This window comes from Pelodiscus sinensis, chromosome 3 (genome assembly GCF_049634645.1).
Source record: "Pelodiscus sinensis isolate JC-2024 chromosome 3, ASM4963464v1, whole genome shotgun sequence".
Lineage (NCBI taxonomy): Eukaryota > Metazoa > Chordata > Testudines > Trionychidae > Pelodiscus > Pelodiscus sinensis.
The window spans coordinates 54,090,910-54,106,665 of record NC_134713.1 but is presented as its reverse complement, the minus strand read 5'-3'; the positions used below and the strand labels follow the sequence as shown (position 1 = coordinate 54,106,665).

Sequence of the window (15,756 nt, the reverse complement as noted above, 5' to 3'; positions counted from 1 at the left end):
AGTATTCTAGGGACTGACTGACTTGTATGTTGCCACAGCATCAAGACAGGCTGAATGAAGCTAAGAGGTAATACTGAAACTGAACAAACTACTTGACATAGCCTTTCCTTCCCAGATTTTTCTGGAAGGAAAAAAAAGCTAATTTTGTTTGGTTCAGATTAAATTATCAATGGCACGAGAAGCAAGAGATTTAACCTTTTTAAAAATGCACTATGGAGACGATAAAGCATGTATAAAAAACTGAGAATAATCCACCTGACTGACCCCAACCAGCAGGCTTCCGTACATGTTCATGGCAGTCTGTCACTGTGCACAGTGAATACACATATCTTTTGATGAATTCCTTAGCTATTCCTTACAGTGCATAGGGGCTGCATAAGGTATCTGTATTTTGAGGTCTTTGCATGATTTCCATAGAAAGTGGTAACATTAAAATACCAATGTTTGTTTCACTACAAAATAAATAGGCACACCAGAAAGAGAGAGGAGAATTTTGTAACACACACACATATCAAAAATATTCAGGCAAAACCACACAACAGTTTAACACTAACAAATTATATCGTAGTGGTTATTCCTCAACTTCCTCTCCCTTTTACCTCCCAAATACTCTGACTTGCATTGGTGTTTGGTCACTCTTTCAATGCCTGGGGTGGGGCCATACTGTCAGCTGGGTTAACACTAAAGGATGTGAAGCTATGTCAGTTTATAGCGGTGGAAAATCTGGCCACTTTGCTTGGAATTAAAAGGTTCTAGTATTCTATAGTGATAGAAATGTATTCTATAGTGATCCTTGGTCTCTTCCCCATTCCTTATCCTGCCCCCGAAGAGGTAACTTTGTGAAATAGCTGCCCCTATGCAAGAGATTTGTTTTTCATGATGACTTGGGATATGTAGAATAGTGGTAGAAATGTAGCCGTGTTAGTCTGGTGCTAATTATCTTACCCATTACAAAGATAGCTTCTCCAATTATCACCTCTAATATCATTAGCTCACAGACATTTACCTTGCCCCCTTCCTCCTTCTGTTCTGAAATTTGATTTGTCCTTTTCATATGTGTTCACTTTTTGTAAATTGTATTCTTTGGTATATATGGTTGTGACAATTTTCTTCCACTATTTTATCTGAGGAAGTGGGTCTGGCCCACTAAAGCTCATCACCTATTAAACCATCTTGTTAGTCTTTAAAGTGCTACACATTCCTGTTTTTTGGGATATGTAGTAGGAGAGGTGAAAGTAGGCTGGTACGCAGATTTGGCAAGAGCTGGCTGAGCTGCAGCAAAAGCCAGCAGAGAGCTATTTAGAGTTGGCAGGGGCCCGGTTTTCAATAGGACAGTACATGTAGGAAATTGTAAGTTATTTTCACCGCTGTGCAGTAGAGACAAACTATAAGCAAGCCCCTTTTTCCTTTTAAAATGGGAATGTTCAAGCTGCCATGGAACTATTCTCTCCAGCATAGGTGAGCTATAGAAGTTCAGCATCAATGAGGCTGTGTCCAGACTGAGTTTTTTTGAAAAAAGTGGCCTTTTTTCAAAAAAAAACTTCACCTGCATCTAGACTGCCGTTGCATTCTTCCGAAATTAAATTGAAAGAACATGGCAGGTTTTTTTCAAAATTGTTAAACCTACTTTTACCAGGAAGAACACTTTTTTCAAAAGAGCTTTTTCGAAAAGCATTCTTGAATGCAAACAGGGCTTTTTCAAAAGAGAGCATCCAGATTGCAAATCGCTTTTTTGAAACCCTTTGGCTGTCTAGATGACCTCTTTGAAAAGAGGCTTTTTCAAAAGAGCTCTTTCAAAAAAGGTTCTTTTGAAAGAGGCTTGTAGTCTAGACGTACCCTGAGTGTCATTCCATACACCCAAGACAGTCACACTGGCTTTTTGTTTTTTATCATACTGGGGCATTTATCAGGCATTGACAGTCTAAGATGGTCCTATCAAATATTTACAAATTACATATTTCCCTGTAAATGACAGAGTTAAAGAAGTGCCCAGAACACAGCTTTTAAAATAGTTCAGACAAGAAAGAGGGATTCGGAAACAGCACTTAACCTGGAACAGTTATGGGGGAAGCTTGTGCATATCTGTACATACTGTGTCTGATTTAAACCAGCATCAGTCCATTTTCATGATCAATAAAATATTCACATGTGTAAAATCCTGTTTGTTGGGCAATAGACTTTCTGTTCTCTGCTCCTATGTGGCTAATCCAGTCAGGATGCTTTGGAATGGTAACTGCTGGGGTTTATTAAAAGTTGCTCAACTATAGGCCGTTCTCACTGATCTTAAACTTCTCTGTGATTTGATAGTAGAGATCTAGTCATGTCCTGGACGTCATGTGTTTTATGAGCAGGTAGAATGGGTGGAAAATCTGGCTTCTCTCTGAGTAATGGACTTGTTCATTGGCTTAACAGTTTAATAATGAAGAATAAATCTCTCAGCTGAACATCTCAAGAATCAATGTAATGCATTTTCCAAAGGATTAGGTAGTAAAGTGCTTTTTAGAGGTTGTGAGCAAGACACAAGAAGTCATTCTTCCCCTCTACTCTGCATTGATTAGGTCTCGGCTCTGGTATTGTGTCCAGTTCTGGGCACCACATTTCAGGAAAGATTTGGGGAAGCTCCAAAGAAGAGCATCCAAAGTGATTGATTCTAGGTTTAGAATAGGGAGTTTAACTGACTAGTTAATTAACTGATATTCAACTCCTGAATTTTTATTGGTTACTCAACTATTCTATAGACCTGGGGAGGGGGGCGGCAGCCAGTATGCTCCGGCCCCACTCCCAAGGAGCCCCCTGCCACTCTGCGCTGCTGCCTCTGTGCCAGGCAGAAGCTGGTCCATGAGGGGAACCAGTTTAAAAAGCAGCTCCACTCACAGGACTGGCTGCTTCCTGCCCTGTGCTTTTTCCGTTGATACAGAGGCATCAGCGCAGGGTGGCAGCAGCCCCTGTCTAGACTTGATTATTCCATCCACTTCTAGTATTCCATGAAGTCTCTTAAAAAAAAGTTTCCTATTTCTTTTACATCTGTTCCCCACTATTCATACATCTAAGTGCTTGTCTACATGTGGAGCTATTCCAGAAGTTATTCCTGAATAACTTCATGTGTGGACACACTCATTCCAGAACAAGTGTCCTGTTAATGATGATTAGAAAGTAACAGGTGTTCACTCTGTCAACTCTTCCCATGCCTACACTATAGGCCTGACTTATGAGTTTCTATAGCACTCTCACCCTGTCACCCTCAGGAATTAGGACATTCCTTGCATATTTAGCTGGTGGGTTCTTGGTGATTCTTATGAGGTCCAATAGAAGGGACTCCATGAAGCTGGGATAAGCCATGCTGCAACCCATGAAGGTACTTAGACATCTAAGTACCCTATTTTAGACTCCATTGCAATCTGCTAAACTTCCATTTGGGGGGCTAGCGACCCCTGTAAGTGCCTAAACTAACTTTGCACCTAAGCCTTGCCTCAGGACATGCATGCTGCAGTCCCATTCTGGGCACCGATCCTCCACCTGAGTATGTGCAATACTGCCTCCGGATAGGTGTCCAGACACTTATCACCTCTGTAAACCATAAAGCAGTTCTCAAACTGGGGAACAGATGGTTGGCCACGTAACTGATATGTGGGGACCCAGTTCAGGCGCACAAACCTCCTGAAGGAGAAAAGAGATGGGACCAGAGAGTTAGAATGACTCTATTTCCTCTAGTGTTTAGGAAACCTGAGAGATGGTAAATCCCTGCTCAAATCCCTTCTCTGCCTCTGGAGTAGCGGAAACTTGAATTGGGCGGGGGAGAAGGTTTCCTGAATCATGTGTGAGTACTCTAGACCAGTAATTGCTGACCTTTTTATTTTTTCATTTCATTTATGACCCCTCAAAATTTCAAATAGAGGTGCAGACCCTTTTGGAAATCTTTTACAGTAATACATAGTGGAATCCCAAAGTCTGGTCCACAGGTTGAAAATCACTGAGCTAAACTAAAGCTTGTAAGGAAGGTTGCTGCCTCTCCCACTGTTTGTATTTGACTCCACTTTAGTAAACTGTCAATGCCTCTTCCATTGATTACAAGCAGAGCTAGGCACCTCAGAATCTCCTATTGGTTAGCCTAGGCATTTCACCATCTACTGTACAAGCTTTGTGGATTTCATTCAAAGACACCCATCTCTTCCCATTCACTGAATAGGAAGCCTTGTATTTATGCTGTTCCTGTAGTGTTTTTTTTTCTAAACACCTGAAAGTTAAGTGTGTTAGTACTTGATGTTGCAAAACCTACCTTGAGTAATTAAAAGGTATCTCTCATAGAGGAGCATGTTATTAGGACAGAGAAATGAAAAGGCAAGTAAACTTGCCATGCAAAACTTTTTTTGTTTTAGTCTGGACTTTGAGCCCCTTCGTGATGTCTCAAGTTGGACACTGAAAAATAAGATGCCCAAAATTACACATCACTTTTGGAAACCTTGGCCTTTGTCACTGTCACTTTGTAGCCCCTTCTGAAATGTCAGACAGTTGTATCATGCCCCATGTAGGAAGGGCAGGTTACAACTGCCATTCATATAAAGAGAGAGACTACTGTTGACTCTGGCAGGCAGATCAATAGTCAAATAGATATTTCCCATGAAATCCACAGACTTTCAGCTGAATTACCGAAGTTGTTACTATCTTCAGGAATACGACTTCTGATTCAAAATTACTTTATTGCTGTAAATATAACTTCCTTTATGATCTTGGTATAATACTTGGAGATGCTGGATTTATAAGTGGCTATCAAGAGAAATAAGAAGGATTTTTGGTTTGGTTTTTGCTCAATGTGAAACAAAAGTCACTGAATACTCCTTGAAAGACTAAAATTGAACTGTTTGCATTCTAAATTAACATTTGCTTTAAATAGTCTCGTTTGTGAACATTCCTGCAAGCAAACTGAGATTGGTTGACTTAGAAGGGAAGATGCCAATTTCTAATGTTCAGGACAAGGGAGAAAAGGTTCCATTTGTTAAACTCGGCATTTATCACCTAAGAATAGTTCTGGGTGGGGAACAGTGAGTGCTGCAATTATATCTTTTACAACTTTTTAAAGATAATGTTGTCAACCATTCAGTACATTCTAATCTACGTACCAGAATGGGTGGAGGGAACTGAAAGATACTATTTCCAAAAGCCTTTCTTTTTAAAGTAAAGGCTAGAAATGGTGTTCAATTTTCTGATCAGACAATACTCTCTCAACCCAGATTTCAACCTTTGCCTCTGTTAACAATAAAGTATGTTGTCTTTTGGTTTAGAAAAGGCACCAAATTTCATGTCGGGGACTTCATTTCCCTCTCACCATACTGCATGTTCTCTTAGGTGATTGTTTGCTGTGACTGAATTAATTTTTTACCTTTTTGGTATGATCTGTAATATTAACATTCTGAAAAATAATTGAATTGCATTTAAATTATCCATGCTTTTCCTTGTATACATTTTTAGGAAGAAAATTGAAATTACCAACCTTTTACAATTTGTCTTTTTCCCTCTTTTATAAATCAGTGAGCTGATTTAATATTATCTGAACCTGTTTAACAGATTGTTATTGTTTGTCCTTACCCCTTCTTATTTGTTAATTATGCACTTTATTAAATAAAAATATTTAAAAATCAATTAACATTTGTGAAAAATAGGCTTTGAGCTTTAAAAACTCCTAGTTTGGCCAGATCTGTGTAAAATATTATATGCATACACAGGATGCAGTTAATTCAGGCAAACTTATCAAAAATTATGTTCACTTACATGTTGGAGTCAAATTCTAGTCTTCAGTTATTTTAATGTTAAAAGAATGCAACAGTTCACTACAGCTTGAAGAGAGTTTCATGCGTGTCTATCTTCTTAGTTGGAAAAACTTCCAGTAAGATTGGATTGCTTAACTTAAAGATAACTATTTAAAACTGAAAGTTCTCTTTGCAGTATAATGCTTCTCCACTTCTTTATTGTCCCTGTTGAGTGCAGGCATATGTTCAAAAGCATGTGAACAGAGCATTCTCACTGATTTCAGTGGACATGACTTGTGCTTAGTCACACGTGTTTAAGTGCTTTGCTCCATTGAAGGGGTATTTGTATGTGTGAGTGTGTGTGTATATATGTGTGCATTAACTTCTAATAGAGGCACTTATCATAAAGAATAGCTATGCGTAAGGAACAGTGAGGGCTTCGATTAATTTTACCATTTGGAAAGAACAGTTATTGGAAGTGGTTGGGTATGTTTCTTTAAATATTTCCCCTCATCCCTATTGTGAAAGCCCTCATGCTGTATTGACTTTTCTACTAACTTTCCCTATTCTTTCCCCCAACCCCAATGATAGCCAAAGGAAGTTGCAGCTAGAAGGAATCACTAGCAGTGCAGCTCCATTGCAGTCCTGAAAGACTGATAAGGGACACAAGATGCATTATGAGTGTTGGATGTGAAGTGGAAGTGTTCTCACTATGACCAGGATTTCTATCTAGTGTGAGTATATATATGTATATTTGTGTGTGTCACACATACAGGCTACAACATTTCAGTCCTCCTCTGGAGCATGATGAAGCTTCCCTCCACCCCCTGGTTTGCAGGGCACCTTTAAAAGTGACAAATAGAAAACTATTTTAGTCTGTTGTCTTCAAGTAATTTCTGTTCAAACTGAATTTCCTTTTGATACATTTATGTGACTTTTGGAATATTCCTGAGTTGGTTTACATAGTTTATTTTCAGATTTCTTACTTAGATTACTCAAGAGAATAGGCCAGAAATAATTCAATCCATGTAAATCATCAAAAAATTATCCCTAACAATATCCTCTTTTGTGAGCTGTTTTATACCTCACATAACCCTGACAAATAAGTTCTCATATTATCAGCACACTCAATGGTTCTCTTGCTCCATTGACATGTAAATAGAATATGTCCTTTTTTACAAAAAAAAATCTGACTTCTTGCATTTTAGAACATTGTAGAGGCTCAAAAATTTCTCTCAGCTTAGATTTTAAACTTTTTGTTTCTTACTCTACTAAAGATTCAGCCACAGTTGCAAAAAAGATGGACAAGAGACTACTTTGACAAACGCCCTTGGGAAGTGTGGCCTGTCTTGATGTAACTTTGAAGATGTATGTATAAAATGTCAATCACCTTTTGTATTTTTGTCTGATGTGAGGAGAAAAGTCCATTAAACCAAAATCCACCATACCACTACAAGTGTATCCACTGTGATAAAGCTGCTTTGATTTTTGTCATTCCTGTGGAAGTCCTGAGATAAAATGTCTTTCATAAAATTCTTGTGTGTTGGATTGAAAAACATTTTCCTATTGCCAGACTGAAGATCTTTGCATCTGTGTTAAGGAGCAGAATCGGTGTGTCTGAGGGCATTCACTAGGACAGAGCTATTCAACTTTGGAAGCCCTGGGGGCCACAATCATACAGCACTTGCCAAGGGCCGCAACTTAAGTGTGGTTGCATATACATGCAAATATATATGTACAGGGCTTGACTCGCCATCCCCACACTGTGTATGCGCAAGACCCGCATGGAGAAATCTACTCGCAATCCCCACACTGTGTATGCGCAAGACCTGCATTGCGCATGCACGTGCCGCCGGTGAACAGGGTGACCAGCTGAAATCTACTCGCCACGGGCGAGTAGATTCACTGATTTGTCAAGCCCTGTATATGCACATATATATAAATAGCTTCTTTCATGCTGTTGGGCATGAATACAAAGATTAAGGCAAGACTACACAACATGCAGGCCCCATTTAAGTCAATTCTGCTGATATTAATAAAATGCAATATTTACCCAATTTCCACCCATATGACAGCACTTTTAATGAGCAAAGACAGTCTGGGAATTTAACTACTAAAATGCATATCCACAGAAGACCATTATATTGACTACTTTTTTGTTTTGGCTCCGACCTGAGGATCGCGTGTTGATCCCCACATAAACCCAAATCACTACACAGGCCACAAACAAACAGGCCGCATGTTGAGTAGCCCTGCTCTAGGAGGTTTGTTAGTCTTATAGAAAAGGGCTCCCTGTTCTGTAGCAAATGTGGCAATAATCCAGTTAGCACAACTTGTGCCTTCTTAGTGGCACAAATGTGTGTGTCAGGAGGTGGTGTATGTTTAATTTTTATTAGATAACCAAACTTGCCCCATCCTATGCCCTTTAGGAAGAGAAATTACAGCAGTATCCTGCAGAGGAGTTGCTGATCATTTTTTATCTGTCTGGCTGAACAACTCCACCCACAATTCTCCTGTGCAGAAGCAGCTTTATCAGTAGAAGAAGGCTCCTACTGACACAGTTTGTGCAGGGAAGTGGTGGTCTTACACTGAGGCTGCGTCTAGACTGGCAAGTTGCTTTTGCGGAAAAACTTGCCAGCTGTCTACACTGGCTGCTTGAATTTGCGCAAGAACACTGATGATCTAATGTAAGATTGTCAGTGTTCTTGTGCAAATACTATGCTGTTCCCGCTTGGGAAAAAGCCCTTTCACAAATGCTTTTGCGCAAGAGGGCCAGTGTAGACAGCTAAAAACTGTTTTGCACAAAAAAGCCCCGATGGCAAAAATGGCGATCGGGGCTTTCTTGCACAAAACCACGTCTAGATTGGCACGGACACTTTTCCGCAAAAAAAATTTGCAGAAAAAACTTTTCCGTTTAAAGCATTTGCAGAAAATCATGCCAGTCTAGACGTAGCCTGAGAGAAAAGGCCCTTCTATTGGAATAAACTGCATCCACATTATAGGGTTACACTAACTGTATTCTCCGTTGTGTAGATGTACCCTAATCTTATCCTAGGAAAGGAAATAAATCTTGATTCTTCCCACATGTTTTAGGTAAGGAAATGAGGGAATTGCTCTGGGTAAGAAGAATCAAGGTGATGTATATGGAGGTTAAACAGGCTGCTTTTATGCCCCACCATAGAAACCAAATGGCAATTATTTGTTTCTGGCATGGTCAGGGAATCCTATCTACAAATAATCCAGATCATCTGGCCCCTTTCCCACTCTCCACTTGCTGCAGCTTTTATTTTGCTGTTCACTCAAAGCAACTGCAAGGGGACTTGGGAGAGGATTGAGAGGAGAAGCAGGGAAGAAGTAGTGGGTAGGGGAATTTGTAGGTCCCAAGGGATGTTACTGTCACCACATTTGTTCCATCTCCCTTTTTAACATAAGAACATAAGAACGGCCGTACTGGGTCAGACCAAAGGTCCATCTAGCCCAGTATCCTGTCTGCCAACAGTGGCCAGCACCAGGTGCCCCAGAGAGGGTGGACCGAAGACAATGATCAAGCGATTTGTCTCCTGCCAACCCTTTCCAGCCTCTGACAAACAGAGACCAAGGACACCATTTTATCCCCTGGCTAATAGCCTTTTATGGACCTAACCTCCATGAAATTATCTAGCTTCTCTTTAAATTCTATTATAGTCCTAGCCTTCACAGCCTCCTCTGGCAAGGAGTTCCATAGGTTGACTACACGCTGTGTGAAGAACTTTCTTTTATTAGTTTTAAACCTGCTACCCATTAATTTCATTTGGTGTCCTCTACTCCTTCTACTTAGGGAACTAATAAATAACTTTTCTTTATCAGCCCTCTCCACACCACTCATGATTTTATATACCTCTATCATATCCCCCCTCAGTCTCCTCTTTTCTAAACAGAAAAGTCCCAGTCGCTTTAACCTCTCCTCATATGGGACCCGTTCCAAACCCCTAATAATTTTAGATGCCCTTTTCTGAACCCTTTCCAAGGCCAAAATATCTTTTTTGAGGTGAGGAGACCACATCTGTACCCAGTATTCAAGATGTGGGCGTACCATAGTTTTATACAGGCGCAGTAAGATATTCTGGGTCTTATTTTCTATCCCTTTCTTAATAATTCCTAGCATCCTATTTACCTTTTTGACCGCCGCTGCACACTGCGTGGAAGTTTTCCGAGAACTGTCCACGATAACTCCAAGATCTCTTTCCTGATTTGTCGTAGCCAAATTAGCCCCCATCATACTGTACATATAGTTGGGGTTATTTTTCCCAATGTGCATTACTTTACACTTATCCACATTAAATTTCATTTTTCAATTTTTGATGCCTAGTGCCACACATCCTATATGAACCAATCTAAGATTGGCCTTTGGTGGTGGTGGTGGTTGTTTTTTAATACTAAGAATATGGGTGTTAGTGGCAGCAAAAGGATCCATTAAATATAGATGTATTTCTGATCTTCATTTGTTTGAAAAGAAGGTAGTTGCCTTAATTTTTCCATGTCTTCACACCTCAATGCTAAACCAATGGAAAACCATTGTCTGGTGTAACCATCTTTCCCAAACAAATGTCTCCTAGAAATAAGAAATAATATGGAACAGTGAACAGAATGGAGTTAAACCAGTGGTCTCCAACCTTTTTGAGCACAAGATCATTTTTGGCAATCCAAGATCTACCTCAAATATAAATACTCTTGCCCCACCTCCTTCCCACAGGTCCCACCCCAGCTCCCTCCAGCCTCCCTCTCTTGTCCATCCTCACTCACTTTCATCAGGCTGGGGCAGAGAGTCGGTGTCCAGGCTCCGGTCTTGGATTAAGGGATCTGGAGTGTGAGAGGGGCTCTGAGCTGCTCTTGGGGCAGGCAGTTGAGATGTAGGAGGGGGTTCTAGGTGCAGGCTCTGGGATGGTGTTTGGATGCAGGGGTGCTCAGGGCTAGGACAAGGGCTTGCGGTGCAGGAGGGGGATTCATGACTGGGGTAGGTGTTTGGGAAGTGGGCTCCAGCTGGACACTGCTGGTGGCTCCTGGTTAGTGATGCAGTGGGCTAAGGCAGGCTCACCCCTGCCCTGGCCCTGGCCCACTCCCTAAAGCAGACAGCAAACTCCATCCCAAGTCCTGTTGTGCCCCCTCTCTGCTCTGTGGAAAAAGGATACAGAGTGGGAGGGGGCACCTTGACATCAACACACCTCTTCTTCCCCTGCCCTGCACAGAAAGCAGGAGGCTTCCAGGAGCTGGGGGGGGGGGGGACAGCTCCAAGGCAAAGGGCAGGAGATGAGCAGCAATGGTGGAAGGGGCAGCTGAAGTGCAGGCATTTGATAGCATCTTGGCCAAACCAATCAGGATCACCTATCAGAGGCTCCAGGATCTACCAGTAGATCCCGATCTATTGGTTGGTGATCACTGAGTTAAACAGATGAGTTTCACTTAAAATGTCTTGATCATTATCTTCTTGTTCATTTCTTACACCCTTTCTTATTAGGTTCCTGGTAGGGCTAGTCATGGAGAAATACTGCACAGTGTGTAAACTTTCTGTATCTTTTCACTAAAAGATAAGACTTGTCATACTGGATCAGCTCAGAATTCCATCTAGTCTATTGACAGTAGCAAATGCCATCTACTTGAGAGGAAGGTGCAAGAAAACCTGTGGTGGATACTTATAAAATAACTTGCCACCAGAAGTTTCTATTTATCAGTCAGTGGAGGAAGGATTTAAAAGTATCAGGAACTGAATATTTGAATGGTCAGACCTGAGTGGTTAGACTATTAGAATACTTTGCACTTACACATACAAAAGCATTTGACTGATATTATTCCTATTTTTCAGATGAGGGAAGTGACATGAAGTCATTGCAGAACATGGATTGGATGTTGCACAGTGCGCAGCTTACAATAAACTGCTCCTAGAAGACCTAGAATCTAGATCAGCTCCTCCCCAGTGTTTATTGGAACTTTATTTTCCTCACCTTTCATCTTTCTCAATCATATCTGCCACCAGCCTGAAGGCTGAGAAACTCTTTTTATGCCATGTGGAACTGAGAGATCACTTGAAATTACAGCAACAAATTAAAAATTATTGCAGATACTGGATGAATTGGGGAACCAATGGTTGGACAGAGAGCTCTTTTACCTCCAAGACTGATGGCTGAGTGTTCAGAAAATACTGCCTATTTGACTGGTGTAGGAATAAATTGAGTAGACTTTCTAGGAGACACTATGTAGAACTCTGACTACTCTTGAAAATAGTCACTTATTTGCATGCTTAATATGGACTCTAGACCAGTGGTCTCCAACTTTTTAAAGCACAAGATTACTTTTTCAATGTAAGTCAATCCAGGATCTACCTTAAACCCAAATACACTTGCCACCACCTCCTTCCCCCCTACCTTCTTGGAGGCCCTGCCCTGCTATACTCTTTCTCAGAGGCCTCACCCTGCCCACTCTGTGGAGATGTGGTACAGAGGTGGAGAGAAAGGGAAACCCTGACATCACCACTGCCTTTTCCCCCCTCCCCCACCCGCACAGCAAGCAGGAAGATCCTGGGGTGCAGCTCCAAGGCAGAGGGCAGGAGAATCATAGTAGTGGGGGGGAGAGGCAGCCAAAATGCTGGCAAGTGATAACCTCCTAGACAAACCGGTTACGTTTTTAAATCAGTTAAAAAGCAAATAGCTGTTTATGCAAGAGCTTCCACTATTTCAAGCCCTAGTGGAACTGACCTGATGGTGGCAACCAAAGGATATCTAAAGGAAAAACAAAGACTATCCTTTCTCCATACAAGTTTTTATTCCCTTCCCCAGATTTGTTTAGAAAATGATCTTATAGGCTACATCTACACTGTAGCCTTCTTCCGCAAAAGCTTATGCAAATGAAGCACAGAGTGGAATATTGCTGCGCTTCATTTGCATAATTAATTAGCAGCCGCTTTTGCGCAAGAGGTTCCTTTTTTTGGCGTAGACGGCTCCTTTTTGTGGAAAATCCCCCTTTTGCGCAAGAGCCATTCTTCCTCATTTTTTCAGGAAGAACGGCTCTTGCACAAGAAGGGGTTTTTGCATAAAAAGGAGCCGTCTACACAGCTCCTTTTTGCGCAAAAGCCTCTTGCGCAAAAGCGGCTGCTAATTGATTATGCAAATGAAGCATGGCGATATTCCACTCTGCACTTCGTTTGCATAAGCTTTTGCAGAAGAAGGCTACAGTGTAGATGTAGCCATAGAGTGGACAAGAGCAGTCTTTATGGATTGTGGTCATTCCAAGCACAACTAAGCACAGCTCCAACAATGTGAGTGTTGAATAATATGTCTCCAAACTAATTACATGAAGAATTTCAGTATAAAACATTGAAAAATATACCCCCGTCATAATCCGTGGTCAAATTCAGTTAAAATGATTGCTAATGCATGTCTCCGTAATATGTGATAATCCATTGTAACACCTCAGTATGATTAAACTAAACTGTAATTCTTCAAATATACTCATGTACACATACCATGCAATAGTCACATAGAAGACTATTATCTAAATATGGTTAAATATCTACAAATACATTGAAAATTCCTTTGATTACCCAAAATCTCAAATATCCATTTGCTAAATGACAATGACAGGAAAGGTGGTGGTATTGAAGCTGCACCTTTATTTCAACATGTGCTCTGCTAATTTCTAATCTGCTTTAGTTTCGCGGGCTGGGAACCCTAATAATATGATGTACATCAGTCTCAAAATTCAATGTCCTGTGAAGTGCATCACAGATTCCCCAGGTAATAAGAACACTCTTGAACAGCTTTCACAACCATATTAAAGCAAAGTTTTACGCTAATGGCTGCGTCTAGACTTCCTGCTTTTGTGGAAAAACTTGCCAGCTGTCTACACCGGCTGCTTGCATTTCCGCAAGAACACTGACGATCTCATGTAAGATTGTCAGTGTTCTTGCGGAAATACTATGCTGCTCCCGTTAGGGCAAAAGCCCTGTTGCGTAAATGCTTTTGCACAAGAGGGACAGTGTAGACAACGCAATATTGTTTTGCGCAAAAAAGCCCTGATCGTGAAAATGGCGATCGGGGTTTTCTTGCGCAAAACCATGTCTAGTTTCGCACGGACGCTTTTCCACAAAAAGTGCTTTTGCAGAAAAGTGTCCGTGCCAATATAGACGCTCTTTTCCGCAAATGTTTTTAAAATGTTTCCGTTAAAAGCATTTGCGGAAAATCATGCCAGTCTAGACGTAGCCTACTGAGTGTCTATTCAAAAATGACAACACACATAAATATAGGGAGCAGACCTCATGAGTATTCAGTGATATCTGTTTATTCTAGTGAGCAAATTAAATCTTTGCTGCAGATAGCACTGCAAATTTGTGATATTTGTGCAAATAAGTGCCTTTGTCACAGAGAAGGAATCAAACAGTTGTTTTTATTCAGAGGGTCCAGCTAAATTCATCTATGGAACCCCACAGGAGAGAATAGCATGCATGCAGCACCACAAAATATATGTAACGCAGAATCTTATTACTAATGGCGATGCATAAGAAAATCCCAGCTTGACTTTGAACGAGGAAGACTGAGAAAAATAATCTTTTAATTTGTAAGAGCTTGTATACACCTGGAATTGTACAGAAATAACTATTTTGGAAGAGAGTCTCTCTTTGGAAGAGTAATGGTGTTAGTCTGTAACTTCAAAAACAATAAGCAGTCCTGTGGCATTTTAGAGACTAACAAATATATCATGAGCTTTCATGGGTAAAATCCACTTCATAAAATGGGTATTTTGGTAGAGTTAGTCAACAGGTGAATCCTTGAATTTCTGAAGTCCCAGTTTAGCTTAATTTATGCACTAACCAAAAGCAAGGAACACTTATTCTGGGGTAAGAATGTCCATGCATTGATTTACTCAGGTTTCAAATTCACACACACCTTCCTTTAATTCAAATTAATTTAAAAATGCTGACAAGCCCTAACGTAAGCACACTTAATCCAGAGAAACAATTAATAGTGGAACCTTAAGTTGTCCTTTTTATAAAAAGCTGTTGTAGCAGTGTTGGGCCCAGGATAGTAGACCTAACAGATAGTACCTCTTACAGGACCAAGTTCTGTTGATGCAGAATAAATTTTATGTGCACCATGGCATGTGCAGACATGAATCTCCAAAAGAAACACATGCTGCAAGCTGTTGGAGGCTGTGGGCGCTGTGCTGATCAGCTGGATGGTATTTAAATTTCATATGCAGCTCCCCAAGTGCTCAGTTTAAAGGGAACACGGGTGCATTGGGTGGGGGTAGGGGACTAAAGTAGTATGGTGTTTTCAGCAGATATATAAGGATAGAGTAGCACAGGTGGCGGAAAAGGTGATTTTAACACGGAGGGAAGCGTCATGATCTCTGGGGATCAGGAATAATGAATGGGATGGAAAGGGGCAGTCGGTGGAACATAAGGAAAGCGGGAGATGAAGGCGAGGCTGCACATACCCAGGGTGGGTAGGAGAGCTTGAACGTCTGAAGGGGAAAGCAAGTAGCTATGGTGACTAGACAAGAGGACTGGGCGCCTGGGAGCTTGTGTGAGAAAGAGACGGGCTGCGGGGCACGGGGAGCAGCTGGAGGAGGCGAGTGCCGAGGGACGGTGCGTGGCGGGTAGCACTGCGCGGGCTGCTGTCCCGGGACAGGCCCATGGGCAGGGTCTGGGGGGCAGCGCAGGGGGATGGGACACAGGCCAGGAGATTCCTTCCCCCCGACTGCCCTGCCCTGGTGACCGTGTCTGAGTAGGAGCAGGTCACGCTCAGAGAGGGGGGAGGGGCTGCCGCGATTCAGGGCGCGCGGGAGGGGTCATCACCAAATTCCGAGCGGAGACACCCAGCGGGGCTGCGGCTGGCAGCGCCCCCTGTCTCGCAGCGCGCAGAGATATTTGTCCCGGCTCCCTGCCCAGCCCGACGCCAGCGGCGGTGGGAAGGAGGAGCGAGTGGAACGCTGGGAACGGTGACGTGTCCCGGAGGCTCCGCCCTCGCACAGGATATATAAG

At 41.8% G+C, this 15,756-nt stretch overlaps 1 long non-coding RNA gene across 1 annotated transcript; it reads left to right on the top strand.

Annotated features, from left to right (window-relative positions):
• Window positions 1-6,339: 6,339 nt before the first annotated feature.
• On the top strand, window positions 6,340-11,954 carry LOC142827592 (uncharacterized). Its single transcript, XR_012902275.1, has 3 exons — window positions 6,340-6,478; window positions 7,022-7,112; window positions 11,584-11,954. It is a non-coding gene; the product is annotated as an uncharacterized LOC142827592 (long non-coding RNA).
• The last annotated feature ends 3,802 nt before the right edge of the window (window positions 11,955-15,756 follow it).